We start from the raw sequence: 12,266 nt of genomic DNA, 5'->3' as shown, positions 1-12,266 counted from the left end.
CTGATACACACTTACCTTCACTCTGCCATGTAGCTGTATGAGAGGCCCAACCTCTGCAGCAGAAAACATTTCCCAAACCATGACACTTCCCCCAACACCTTTCACTGACTTCTTAACACACTTTGGGTTCAGTCTTTCCCCAATTTGTCGACGAATATAATGTTTCCCATCAGACCCCACAAAATTAAACTTACTTTCATCACTAAAATGAACTGTGGACCACTTCTCTGTCCACACAACATGCGGCTCACCAAAAGTGAGTCTAGCCTTTTGATTCTTTCTGCTAATTAAGGGTTTGGTCACTGCAGAGTGAGCGTTCAGTCCAAATGCTCCTAAACGTTGTGACACTGTATGACGAGACAGATCCTTACCCTGTTGAGTGCTGAACTGGTGAGCAATTCCAGCTGCAGTGTTGAAGCGATTACCCATGAAGATTCTCTGCATTTTCCTGTCCTCTCTTGCATTTGTCTTTCAAGGCTGACCAACCTTCTTGGGGGACTTGAAAGAGTTTGTGATGTTGTAAAGATGCAATGTTCTCGAAATCACAGACTTGGAGCGATCAACTTCTCTTGCTATGGATGATAGGGTCATCCCTTTGGCTTTCAGCTGGACAAACTGCTCCCGGAGAGTTTCAGTCACTTTGGAATGGCACACTATTTATGCAGTCACTGGAAAGTTAGGCTGCCAGTTATATAGGGTTTGTCAGATAAAGGAAATTAGCACCAGGTGCCAAATTAACACCAATAACTTGCAGATATCTGAAAGTGTTCTCTAATTTTGATCAGTTTTTTTTTTCTTTTCATTTATCTCATTTACATTTTTATTATGTGCTTTAGAAAAAAATTCAATTTATGAAATAAGCTTAAAATACTGCTAGTTTACTCGTTAGGATAGAATTACATAGTACAACATAATGACCGCAACATTTAGGAAATTGTGTGTTATTCTCTAATTTTGATCTCCAGTGTATATAAAGTAAGCTCAGAGCTGGAGATAATCTGAACACTACTATGTGATAAAAGTTTTAATTGACATTTTTCGGGGGCTAGCACAATATTTGACTAACAGTAATGGGAAAGGTGCTAAATGGCACCATTATATAGACCTAGACCAGGTATAGTCTACTCTGAGCAATACATGGATTAAATTCTTAAAATATAATTTGCATTACTAAGTTTTCATTTAAGCAGACGTATATTTTCGGTTAGTATTTTCATCAGTAGTTGTAAGCCAGTTTAGCTGACCAACCTGGCACATACTATGTTCCTTAAAATAAGGTGTTAGCAATTCCAACACATAGGATGGGATATCTTGCGGAATTGCTTTGGTGTTGCTGCAAAATCAGTGGCATATATTTTTGCCACAGCTGCACTTACTATTAAAGGGAACCTGTCACCAGTCTTTTAGTGTCTGAACAAATGTCTTTTAGGCCATGTGCACACGTTGAGTATTTGGTGAGGTTTTTTTACCTCAGTTATTTGTAAGGCGAGTTTGCTGGCCAATCAAGCACAGATACTGTGGTTATTATCCAGGTATTGGTACTTTTGGCAGTGGGGACAGGTGTCAGGTCTGCTGGAAAATGAAATTTCCATCTCCAAAAAACTTGTTGGCAGAGGGAAGCATGAAGTGCTCTAAAATTTCCCGGTAGATGGCTGCGCTAAACTTTCGTCTTGATAAAATCCAGTGGACCTACACTAGAAGATGACATGGCTCCCCAAACTATCACGGATTGTGGAAACTTTACACTAGACCTCAAGCAGCTTGGATTGTGGCCTCTCCACTCTTCCTCCAGACTCTGGGACTTTGATTTCTAAATGAAATATAAAATTTACTTTCATCTGAAAACAACACCTTGGAACACTGTGCAACAGTCCAGTTCTTTTTTTTTTTTTTCCTTGGCCCAGGTAAGACACTTCTGGCATTGTTTATTGGTCATGAGTGGCTTGACACAAGGAATGTGACACTTGTTGCCCATGTCATGGATACGTCTGTGTGTAGTGGCTCTTGAAGCACTGACTCCATCACAGTCCACGCCTTGTGAATCTCCCCCCCAAATTTTTTTAATGGCCTTTTCTTAAAAATCCTATCAAGGCTAAAGTTATCCCGGTTGCTTGTGCCTCTTTTTCTACCACACTTTTTCCATCCACTCAACTTTCCAATAATATGCGTGGATACAGCACTCTGTGAACAGCCAGCTTCTTTAGAAATGACATTTCGTGGCTTACCCTTCTTCTGGAGTGTGTCAATGACTGCCTTCTGGACATCTGTCAAGTCAGCAGTCTTCCCCATGACTGTGCAGCCTACTGAACCAGACAAAGCAACCATTTTAAATGCTTAGGCAGCTTTTGCAGGTGTTGCGTGGTAATTATTCTAATTTTTTGAGAGAATGACTTGGTTTTTCACTGACTGCAAGCCATAAGCAAAAACATTAACAGAAACAAACACTTGAAATAGATCACTCTGTTTGTAATGACTATATAATATATACGTTTCCCTTTTTGTACTGAAAAACTTTGATGATATTCTCATTAAATGAAATGCGCTTAGAGTTACAGTAAATCTGGAAGACTGATGAACATGTCAACTTGCAATTAAAAAAGACCTGCCAATCAAAACTTGTCACTTCACTATGTGAAATCTTTGCACTCTAACTGGGTATTACTTTGAGATGCTGCCAATCACAGCTTTTTATTCAGTCTCAGATGCTGCTGAGGAGGGAGGGGAGAAAGCACACCCCCAGAGAAAACTGACGAGACACCAAATTGGTCTGCAAAGCAAAGATTTCACACATTATCCTCCAGAATAAAAACAAATGTAGCTATCCCTATTGGAGTAACTTCGTACAAAACGGGGAAAAGTCACCGCTCATGGTTTTTGGGGTTTTTTTGGTAATAAAAAAAAAAAAGGCATTTAATTTAGAGGACCTGTCACTTGCTCAAAAAATTAAACGCTTTTTTTAAAAATATCTAATGTAAATACTATAGTGTTTCTCCAAAAATAAGACCGGGCTCTAGAGTGACATTTCCACAATCAGTGATGGTTTGGGGCGCCATGTCATCTGCTGGTGGAGGTCCACTGTGTTTTATCAAGACCAAAGTCAGCGCAGCCATCTACCAGGAAATATTAGAGCACTTCATGCTCTCTGCCAACAAGCTTTTTGGAGATGGAAATTTAATTTTCCAGCAGGATTTAGCACCTGTCCATACTGGAAAAAGTACCAATACCTGGTTTAATAACCACAGTATGACTGTGCTTGATTGGCCACCAAAACTCGCCTGACCTAAACCCCATAGAGAATCTATGGGGTATTATCAAGAGGAAGATGAGACACCAGACCCAACAATGCAGACGAGCTGAAGGCTGTTATCAAAGCAACCTGGGCTTCAATAACACCTCAGCAGTGCCACAGGCTGATCACCTCCATGCCATGCTGCATTGAATAAATTATATTTTTTATTATTATCATTTCTACAGCGCTATTAATTCAACAGCACCTTACATACAGTCATATGAAAAAAGTTTGGGCACCCCTATGTTAACCTTTTTTCTTTATAACAATTTGGGTTTTTGCAACAGCTATTTCAGTTTCATATATCTAATAAATGATGGACTCAGTAATATTTCTGGATTGAAATGAAGTTTCTTGTACTAACAGAAAATGTGCAATCCGCATTTAAACAAAATTTGACCAGTGCAAAAGTATGGGCACCTCAAGATAAAAGTGACATTAATATTTTGTAGATCCTCCTTTTGCAAAAATAACAGCCTCTAGTCGCTTCCTGTAGCTTTTAATGAGCTCCTGGATCCTGGATGAAGGTATATTTGACCATTCCTGTTTACAAAACAATTCCAGTTAAGTTTGATGGTCGCCGAGCATGGACAGCACGCTTCAAATCATCCCACAGATTTTCAATGATATTCAGGTCTGGGGACTGGCATGGCCATTACAGAACATTGTAATTGTTCCTCTGCATGAATGCCTGAGTAGATTTGGAGCGGTGTTTTGGATCATTGTCTTGCTGAAATATCCATCCCCTGCGTAACTTCAACTTCGTCACTGATTCTTGCACATTATTGTCAAGAATCTGCCGATACCGAGTTGAATCCATGCGACCCTCAACTTTAACAAGATTCCCGGTGCCGGCATTGGCCACACAGCCCCAAAGCATGATGGAACCTGCACCAAATTTTACTGTGGGTAGCAAGTGCTTTTCTTGGAATGCCGTGTTTTTTTGCCTCCATGCATAACGCCTTTTTGTATGACCAAACAACTCAATCTTTGTTATCAGTCCACAGGACCTTCTTCCAAAATGTAACTGGCTTGTCCAAATGTGCTTTTGCATACCTCAGGCGACTGTTTGTGGCGTGGTTGCAGAAACAGCTTCTTTCGCATCACTCTCTCACACAGCTTTTCCTTGTGCAACGTGCGCTGTATTGTTGACCGATGCACATTGACACCATCTGCAGCAAGATGAAGGTGCAGGTCTTTGGAGGTGGTCTGTGGATTATCCTTGACTGTTCTCACCATTCTTCTTCTCTGCCTGATATTTTTCTTGGCCTGCAACTTCTGGGCTTAACAAGAACTGTACCTGTGTTCTTCCATTTCCTTACTATGTTCCTCACAGTGGAAACTGACAGTTTAAATCTCTGAGACAACTTTTTGTATCCTTCCCCTAAACAACTATGTTGAATAATATTTGTTTTCAGATCATTTGAGAGTTGCTTTGAGGAGCCCATGATGCCACTCTTCATAGGAGATTGAAATAGGATAACAACTTGCAAGTGGCCACCTTAAATACCTTTTCTCATGATTGGATACACCTGCCTATGAAGTTCAAAGCTCAATGAGGCTAAACCACTAAATTGGTTTTGTAACAAGTCAGTAAAAAGTAGTTAGGACTGTTCAAATCAAGAAATTGATAAGGGTGCCCATACTTTTGCACCGGTCAAATTTTGTTTAAATGCAGATTGCGCATTTTCTGTTAGTACAATAAACCTCATTTCAATCCAGAAATATTACTCAGTCCATCAGTTATTAGATATATGAAACTGAAATAGCTGTTGCAAAAACCCAAATTGTTATAAAGAAAAAAGGTTAACATTAATAGGGGTGCCCAAACTTTTTCATATGACTGTACATCAGCAATACTGTCCCCATTGGGGCTCACAATGCAGTAATTCATGCAAAAGGACCCCTGACCAAGTATTGAGGGCATTTACTGTACAGACTTTTCAGCAGGCGCCAATATTTCTGTGTTTAAAATAATTTTTAGTTGGTTTTATATAACATTCTAATTTTCTGTGATAATGACTTTCGGGTTTTTATTGGCTGTAAGCCATAATCATCAACATTAACAGAAATAAAACACTTAAAATAGATCACTCTGTTTGTAATGACTCGATATATTGTGTGTTTCCCTTTTTGTATTGAATTACTAAAAAACGTTTTGATGATATTCTAATTTATTGAGATGCAGTAGTACTTGGGGTCCAATGGACCATACGTGACTAATTAAAGGTAAAAGCAGTGTTTCTATTCTTCAGATGCAGGCTAATGAACAAGCATGGAGCTTTTTCTTGAAGCAGCCAGCCATTTTTGCCTAATCTATAAGTGTTAAATCTGTTAACCATCTGAAAGCTTAAAATAAAGCAAATCAAGCTTATTTCAATAAATAAATATAAAAAAACACAACAGAGGGGGAAAAAAAAAGCACATAACACATTAGAAGCTAAAGCTCTTTAATAAACAGAATTGATTCAAAGCCACAATATGAGCAGCAGGACTTGGTTGCAGGGAACTTTATAGAAAAAGAGATCAAGTTTTGAATGCACTCTTATGTTTAGAGATCCCCAATTTATAACTCCCACAAGTTAGGATGACAAAAAATAATGTATTTTGCACACACATTCTCCCTTGACCCACCCACCCTTGCCCTAACAAACATTAAGAGTAATATTGTTAGAAGACTGAACATTTGCAAGTGGGGGTAGAAAGGCACAGCCACAGCAAGGGAGGCCACACCAGCACTCAGTAGTTGCATTACTATGACATACCCTAACTATGAGGCAGTGAGCAGCCATCACAGCAATATTACCCAGCTGTAACAAAACACAATTGACAAATACAAGTACAGAAAAATCTAACCATTTGCCGTATATGGGATGCGATAAACAAATGTTAAAGAATTACAAAATCCCCCACTCACAAATGAAATTTATTTAATCAGGAAATAAGGGGGTAACAGGTAATACAGAGGTACATCTTATAAGAAAAACCTCATTGAACAGAAGAAAACAAAAAAGTAGATTTAGCTTCCCTATGTCCAGGTTTAACCTGTTTGTAGGAGTCAAGGCAAAAAGGTGTCTGGCAATATCTTGTGATGTGAGTTTTGGGGTAGGTTATTCTGAAGTCAGAAAAGGCTTCAATACTACGTTCACTACTACTAATACTGTACAATATAACTAGGACAATAAGACAACAAACATTAAAATGTTCTGCTTGAGGCAAAATAGATTTTCATTCTCTAAGCCCGAAAATGGAATCTATGCATACATGTAGGTACATCTAGACATTACCGACCAGGAGTCTAAAATGGGATTACGTCACCCCAACTATAATCCCAAAGTAAAAACACTGGTAGATGGATGTAGCCAACATCTAGAAAGAATGAGAAATGTTAAGAGGTCTGTTAATTCTAGTTTTTATGTTTTACCTCAACTCCAAAATAAAAAGTTTCCCATTGAATATTTACAAGAAATTGCTTTGATTGACTAATGAAGCGAAATTCAAATTTCACTTCAAAAACTAGTGCATTCTGAATCTAAAATTTTAAAGTCTCCGTAGAAGAGACAACAAAATCTTAAGGAATAGGCATTTAAATTGCTTGATAAGGGAACAGAATGTATTCCTGAAGAAGCAGTTCCTAAGGACAGAGAACACATGTCCGAACCCATTTCGAGATTCACCTAGAGATTACATGGTAGTTAGCATTTTAGGTTGTGTTTCTGTCTTGCTAGAACCTGGCTCAATTGATTTGTGACAGCTGCAGGACAGACTCCTCTCCTAGGCACTTACACAACATTCTGTTACTGAAAACAGTGATTCTAACCAACTGAAATATGCCTTTCCAGGTAACGGAGAAGACTATTCACAATATCTTGACTCATGCAAGCTGGATGGAAATGCCAGACTACTAAAAGATGCCAATCACTATAGCAAGTCTACAACACTATTACTCACACAAGTAGAACAGAATCTTACCGACCTAACTGGACATCCGTTAACAAAACAAAAAAAAAACATTGAAAAGAAAAGAAAGCTTAACATCCAGCAGATTACTTAGTTTCTGCCATAAAAGTGCAATAAAAATTCATCCTGCAACTTCAGTGAGAACTACACTCTTAGTCATCACCACTCAGACATGGACATATCGAGTACTTACAGCCATTAATGCCCCTATAACTTTCACACACGCGCGCACATAAATGTAAAGGTCTCAAGAGGTCTAGGTGTTGTGCAAAGAAATTAGCCTACTACTATATCGACATGGTCCAGTACAATCTGTTCTTCCAACTCTGAACCCTAAAACGTAGCAAACTGAAACTACCACCAGTTTCGAGAATGTGTCTAAGCTACTATGGTTCCCTCTTTTAAGAAGTTTATATACACCAAGAAGTGTTATATTTGGATCCGTGTAATAGCTGCCCATTATTCAAGGCCATATGCAAAATGAACCCAATTATTTTACCATCAATTCAACGTCAATAAAAAGATTTAAGAACACAATATCTGGACATCAGAAAAGACCCAGGCCACACCTGTCTATGTTATCATCTAAGTCACTGGACAGGTCAAAAGCAGCCAATTATAACATTACTCAGCCATGAAGATACGAGCGGCATGACTCAAAACAATTCAGAAAGCAGCACTGCCACAAGCCATACAAATTGGGTCCTATTTTGTAAGGCTTAAAACACTTAATGAATACTAATGATAAAATGTACCGAATAAGGGGTGTAAACAAAACCCTGCTGATGTCTTTCAAAAACATTCTTAAAAAAATAATTTAGTAAGATGGTTCCTTGAGATCAATGTTATAACAAAATCATGATCGGAAAAAAAAAATTGATTTTCAGGTAATTGAAAACTTATCACTAGAATTGCTGTAGGAGGACCAAGTGAAATTTTAAGTCATCGAGTGGAATATGAATTCGTACATATCCTCTTGACTAGTTTATTCGCAAAGCTTTTTAGTTGAGAAATGGATTTTCTAGGGACTTGCTTCAAAAGACCAAAGTTAACCGGGAGCGGTAAATACTCTAATAAAACACTACATATATGCTGGTCTACTTTAGTACACATCTCATCTTTTTGCTGTCCCCCTCCTCGAAGTAGCTGGTAAAACTCATTTTAGAGCAGTTGAAGCTACATGGTCGTCAACTCTAAATATAAATTATGAAAATAAAAAACTAACCTGTATTTCACATTAGTGTTTTAATTCATTGCATAACTAGGATTCTGGTTTAAAATAAATTTTATGCCCTTAAGGGGAAAAAAATAAATAAAAATCATTCAAGTTTCAGCTATGATAATAGATCAATAGATAAAAACAAACCAAAAAAATAAAAAACAAACCTCCAGTCAAAAATGGAATAACTCATCAATTCATCACACTTTATTTCTCTGCAATATTGAAAGGATAAGTGTTCTAAAAAGGATAAAAACCGAGGCCCAAAAGTTAAAAACATCCTAAATTTGTAATCTAATAATGTTTCCACTGCCGTCGAGGTATGTGATACACGTCCAGGTACGTGCAAAAGCTGAAGTCTACCACCCCCCACCTCATCCCAATGTTTAGTTACTTTGTCAGAGTCATTTCTTTCCTGTCCAGGATTATATGAAGATAACAATTGCTGACAGAAGCGAATACATCAGCTCAATGGCTCTGTGACTCAGTGTAAACTATTGGGTGGGCTCCACTAAAGGCAAAAAGCTGGGTCACAATGTTCTGCAGTAGAATTAGAAGGAAAAAAATATATATAAACACACAGCAAGCTCTTAAGAAATTCAAAGGCTCAGATCCATATGAGCATCATATATCTTATATACATATATTCTGTGCGTTACATAAAGAACATCAGAAAACTAATCCAAAAAGCAAAAAGTTTCTAACAATGATCAAAAAGGCGTTTGAGCTTCTTCCAGCAGAAACTATCGAGGATAAGAGAAAAGTATCGAACATCATAGTCCGAAATATATGTTGTACCTGGCAGGTTATATAGGATTAGAATGTTTCAGGGAAAAAAAAAATTTAATTTTCTGATTAAAACAAAACAAAAAACTGATCCCGACTGGGTGTTCCCACCGCCTTGAGGCATCAATCCTTGCTATAGCTGATCATTTCCCAATGGTTAAGCCACATTTGATTCTATAGAGATCATTTGCCATTACACATCCCTGAGTTGTTCTTCTATGGCACAATTCATTGTGGGGGTAAACAGAAGATGAGCGAAAGCACATGATGCTCAACAGCAAAAACAGAGTATAGGCTGCTGTTCCCCACAGAAAATGTAAAACCTGTCCAAATGGAAGCACTCAAGCATGTAGCATCTTATAGTGACATTTCTGTAGGGACTTGTTCTCCAAAGTCCTCATTTGAAGTGGGATACACAATAACATGGGCATACAGTTATATAGTTTAGCTATGCAAAAGAATGCAGAGAAGGAAAAAAATATCAAAAGCAGCAATTCAACATGTGGCCCTATATATGTCTGCCTAACACTGGTTCACTCAAAATAGCTGAAGTAGTACTGGTATAAATAAGGCTTTAATTCCTTGCGTATTGGAAGAGGTTAAAGAGAAACCGCAAGCATACAAATTGTTACAATAGACAAGCAGCAAGTTAAAAAACGCTAAAAAGCCATTTGCGCAAAAAAAAGTACTGTATTAACTGGGGTAAAATTGAAGCATCATCAATACACTATGGAAGGGGTTGGAAGCACTCGACTCCAGTTAGTGTTTTCATTGCGCACATTTGCTGCCAGGTGTCAGGGGAAATGTATTATCAAGAACAGTATTAGGAGTTCAGTGTTATTCACCAATTTATCCAAGAACGAGGTCCGTTATATTAACCAGAGTCCCGGCAAAGGGTGCTCAAGGCTGAATTTACAAGTTTTATGAAGGGTGCAGCATTTACAGACAGGGAAATGATATATTTACAACTATGAAAACCCGTTGGATCAGCCCAAGCAGGGTCCATTAGAAAAACTCCATTATAAAGGATTTACATGAGTGCAACACAGATTTCTCGTTCCTTTATTGCCACATGTAAGTCCAAACCTCGGGACACGTCACCAAAGAGTATGTGCAAACTGAACAGAAGTGGCAATGGGGGAAGGGATGGAGGTAGTAAGGAGGAGCGGAAAACCTCTTACTGCAGGAGACGGATTTTCGGACATCTCTTCAGTAAACACGTGCCACACATCTACGTTATTTGTGCTTCCAATCCCAGGACTACACAAAATCCATTAACTGAGGCTTCTGGTTTTAGTTTTGCAAAATGTAATTTATAGAACCCCCTTGCAATCTACACCACAATTAATAAGGATCAGGGATGTGTTTAATGTATAGTTGTTAAAAAAAAAAATCCATCTGGCTACAGGAGACTCCGGTAACGAGGAGGAGAAATTGAAACATTCTACGCTCTAGAACAGTTAGTTTTGCTTTGGTTTTTAAGCAAAGGCATCCCTGTTTATCTCATGGGTCAGCCATACTGCTACACAAACAGTTGGGAAATTGTAATTTTACAGTTGTTAAAGAGGACCAACCACCAGGATTTTCCTATATAAACTAAAGCCAGAGCTATACTGGCACTAAGATGCGGATTCTAAACATACCTTTAGTTGTGAGATTGGATGTATACTTTCTGAAATATAGGCAAGCAAAATTTGCAAAATACACTGTTATTGGATTGATAGCAGCTACAGAATATCTAATAGGTGGGTCGGGTTTTGCTAGTTATTCCCCCCTCTGTCTGCCTTCCTTTCTTCGTCCCCTTGTAATAACAGACAGAGGGAGGAAGAACAGGCAGGCAGGCAAAGGTCGGAATAACTAGCCAAACCCAACCCACTTATTTGATAGGTCCTGCAGAATATCTATTAAATAACAGTGCATTTCACAAACTTTTCGTGCCTATACTCCAAAAACTATACATCCGATCCCACAACTAAAGGTATGTTTAGAATCAGCATCCTAGTGCAAGTATAGCCCTGGCTTTAGTTTATATAGGAAAATAGAGGTGGTTGATGCTCTTTAAATCATGTGCAAGAGGATGGAGCTGGCTGCAATGCACCATGCTTCATTCTTCTCATAATCAGCTCTTTACCAGAAATTGGACAATTTATTCCTCATAAAAAAAAAATATATATACATTAAAAAAAATAAAAAATACTCGTTATAATGAGCTGCTCAATGTAACTAAACCAGTGAATAATACCAGCAATGTCCTCAGTCTTGGCCCTCAGGATTTATAAGCTATCGTCCATTTGTGCTTTACATAATAAAGAAGACTTATGAGAAGCACAACACTTATGCTTCATTCCCAAATCCCACTATATTGTCAAATCATGAATTAATTCTACATAATTAGTAGAATATCTATAAAACCTCACCGTCTAGATCGTACTCATCGAACGATGGCTCCACACTACACCCCTCATTAAACCTTCAGCAGTGGGATATAGAACATAAGAGCTACCAGTTTAAGTTTGGGCTTTGCCTTTTTTTTTGGTTTCCAGGCTGAGATACGTAGGAAAAAAAAATAAAATGACTGGAGATAAAACACTGTCAAGTCATTAATTAAAATTGTGTATGGATGCGCTGTATTGCAATCAGATGCAAACTTTAGAATACAAATTAAACATTAAAAAATATATATATATTGCTAGAACAGATTAGATTTATGCCAGAAACTTGGCTACAAGTCACATGGATGGCTTTGTAGGCTGATCGAAGTAACCATGCAAACATTTCTGGTAGACCACTTCAAATGCATATAGAATATATTAACAGCTTCAACACCTTGTGTGCTTCTGAACCTTTGCCCAAACTAATAGTATCATTTTCAGAATTTCACATATGAAAACAAAAGTAGTTTTCCTGCTTTGGTCCAGTTTGGGAACAGTATCTTAATTTTCATATTGCATCAATGTTGCCTCATTGCCTTCAGAAACTGGCCGTGACATTTTGGCTTCTTGGAGGTGTACA

The sequence above is a fragment of the Anomaloglossus baeobatrachus genome, chromosome 2 (genome assembly GCF_048569485.1).
Source record: "Anomaloglossus baeobatrachus isolate aAnoBae1 chromosome 2, aAnoBae1.hap1, whole genome shotgun sequence".
Taxonomy (NCBI): Eukaryota; Metazoa; Chordata; class Amphibia; order Anura; family Aromobatidae; genus Anomaloglossus; species Anomaloglossus baeobatrachus.
This window is presented reverse-complemented; position numbering follows the sequence as displayed.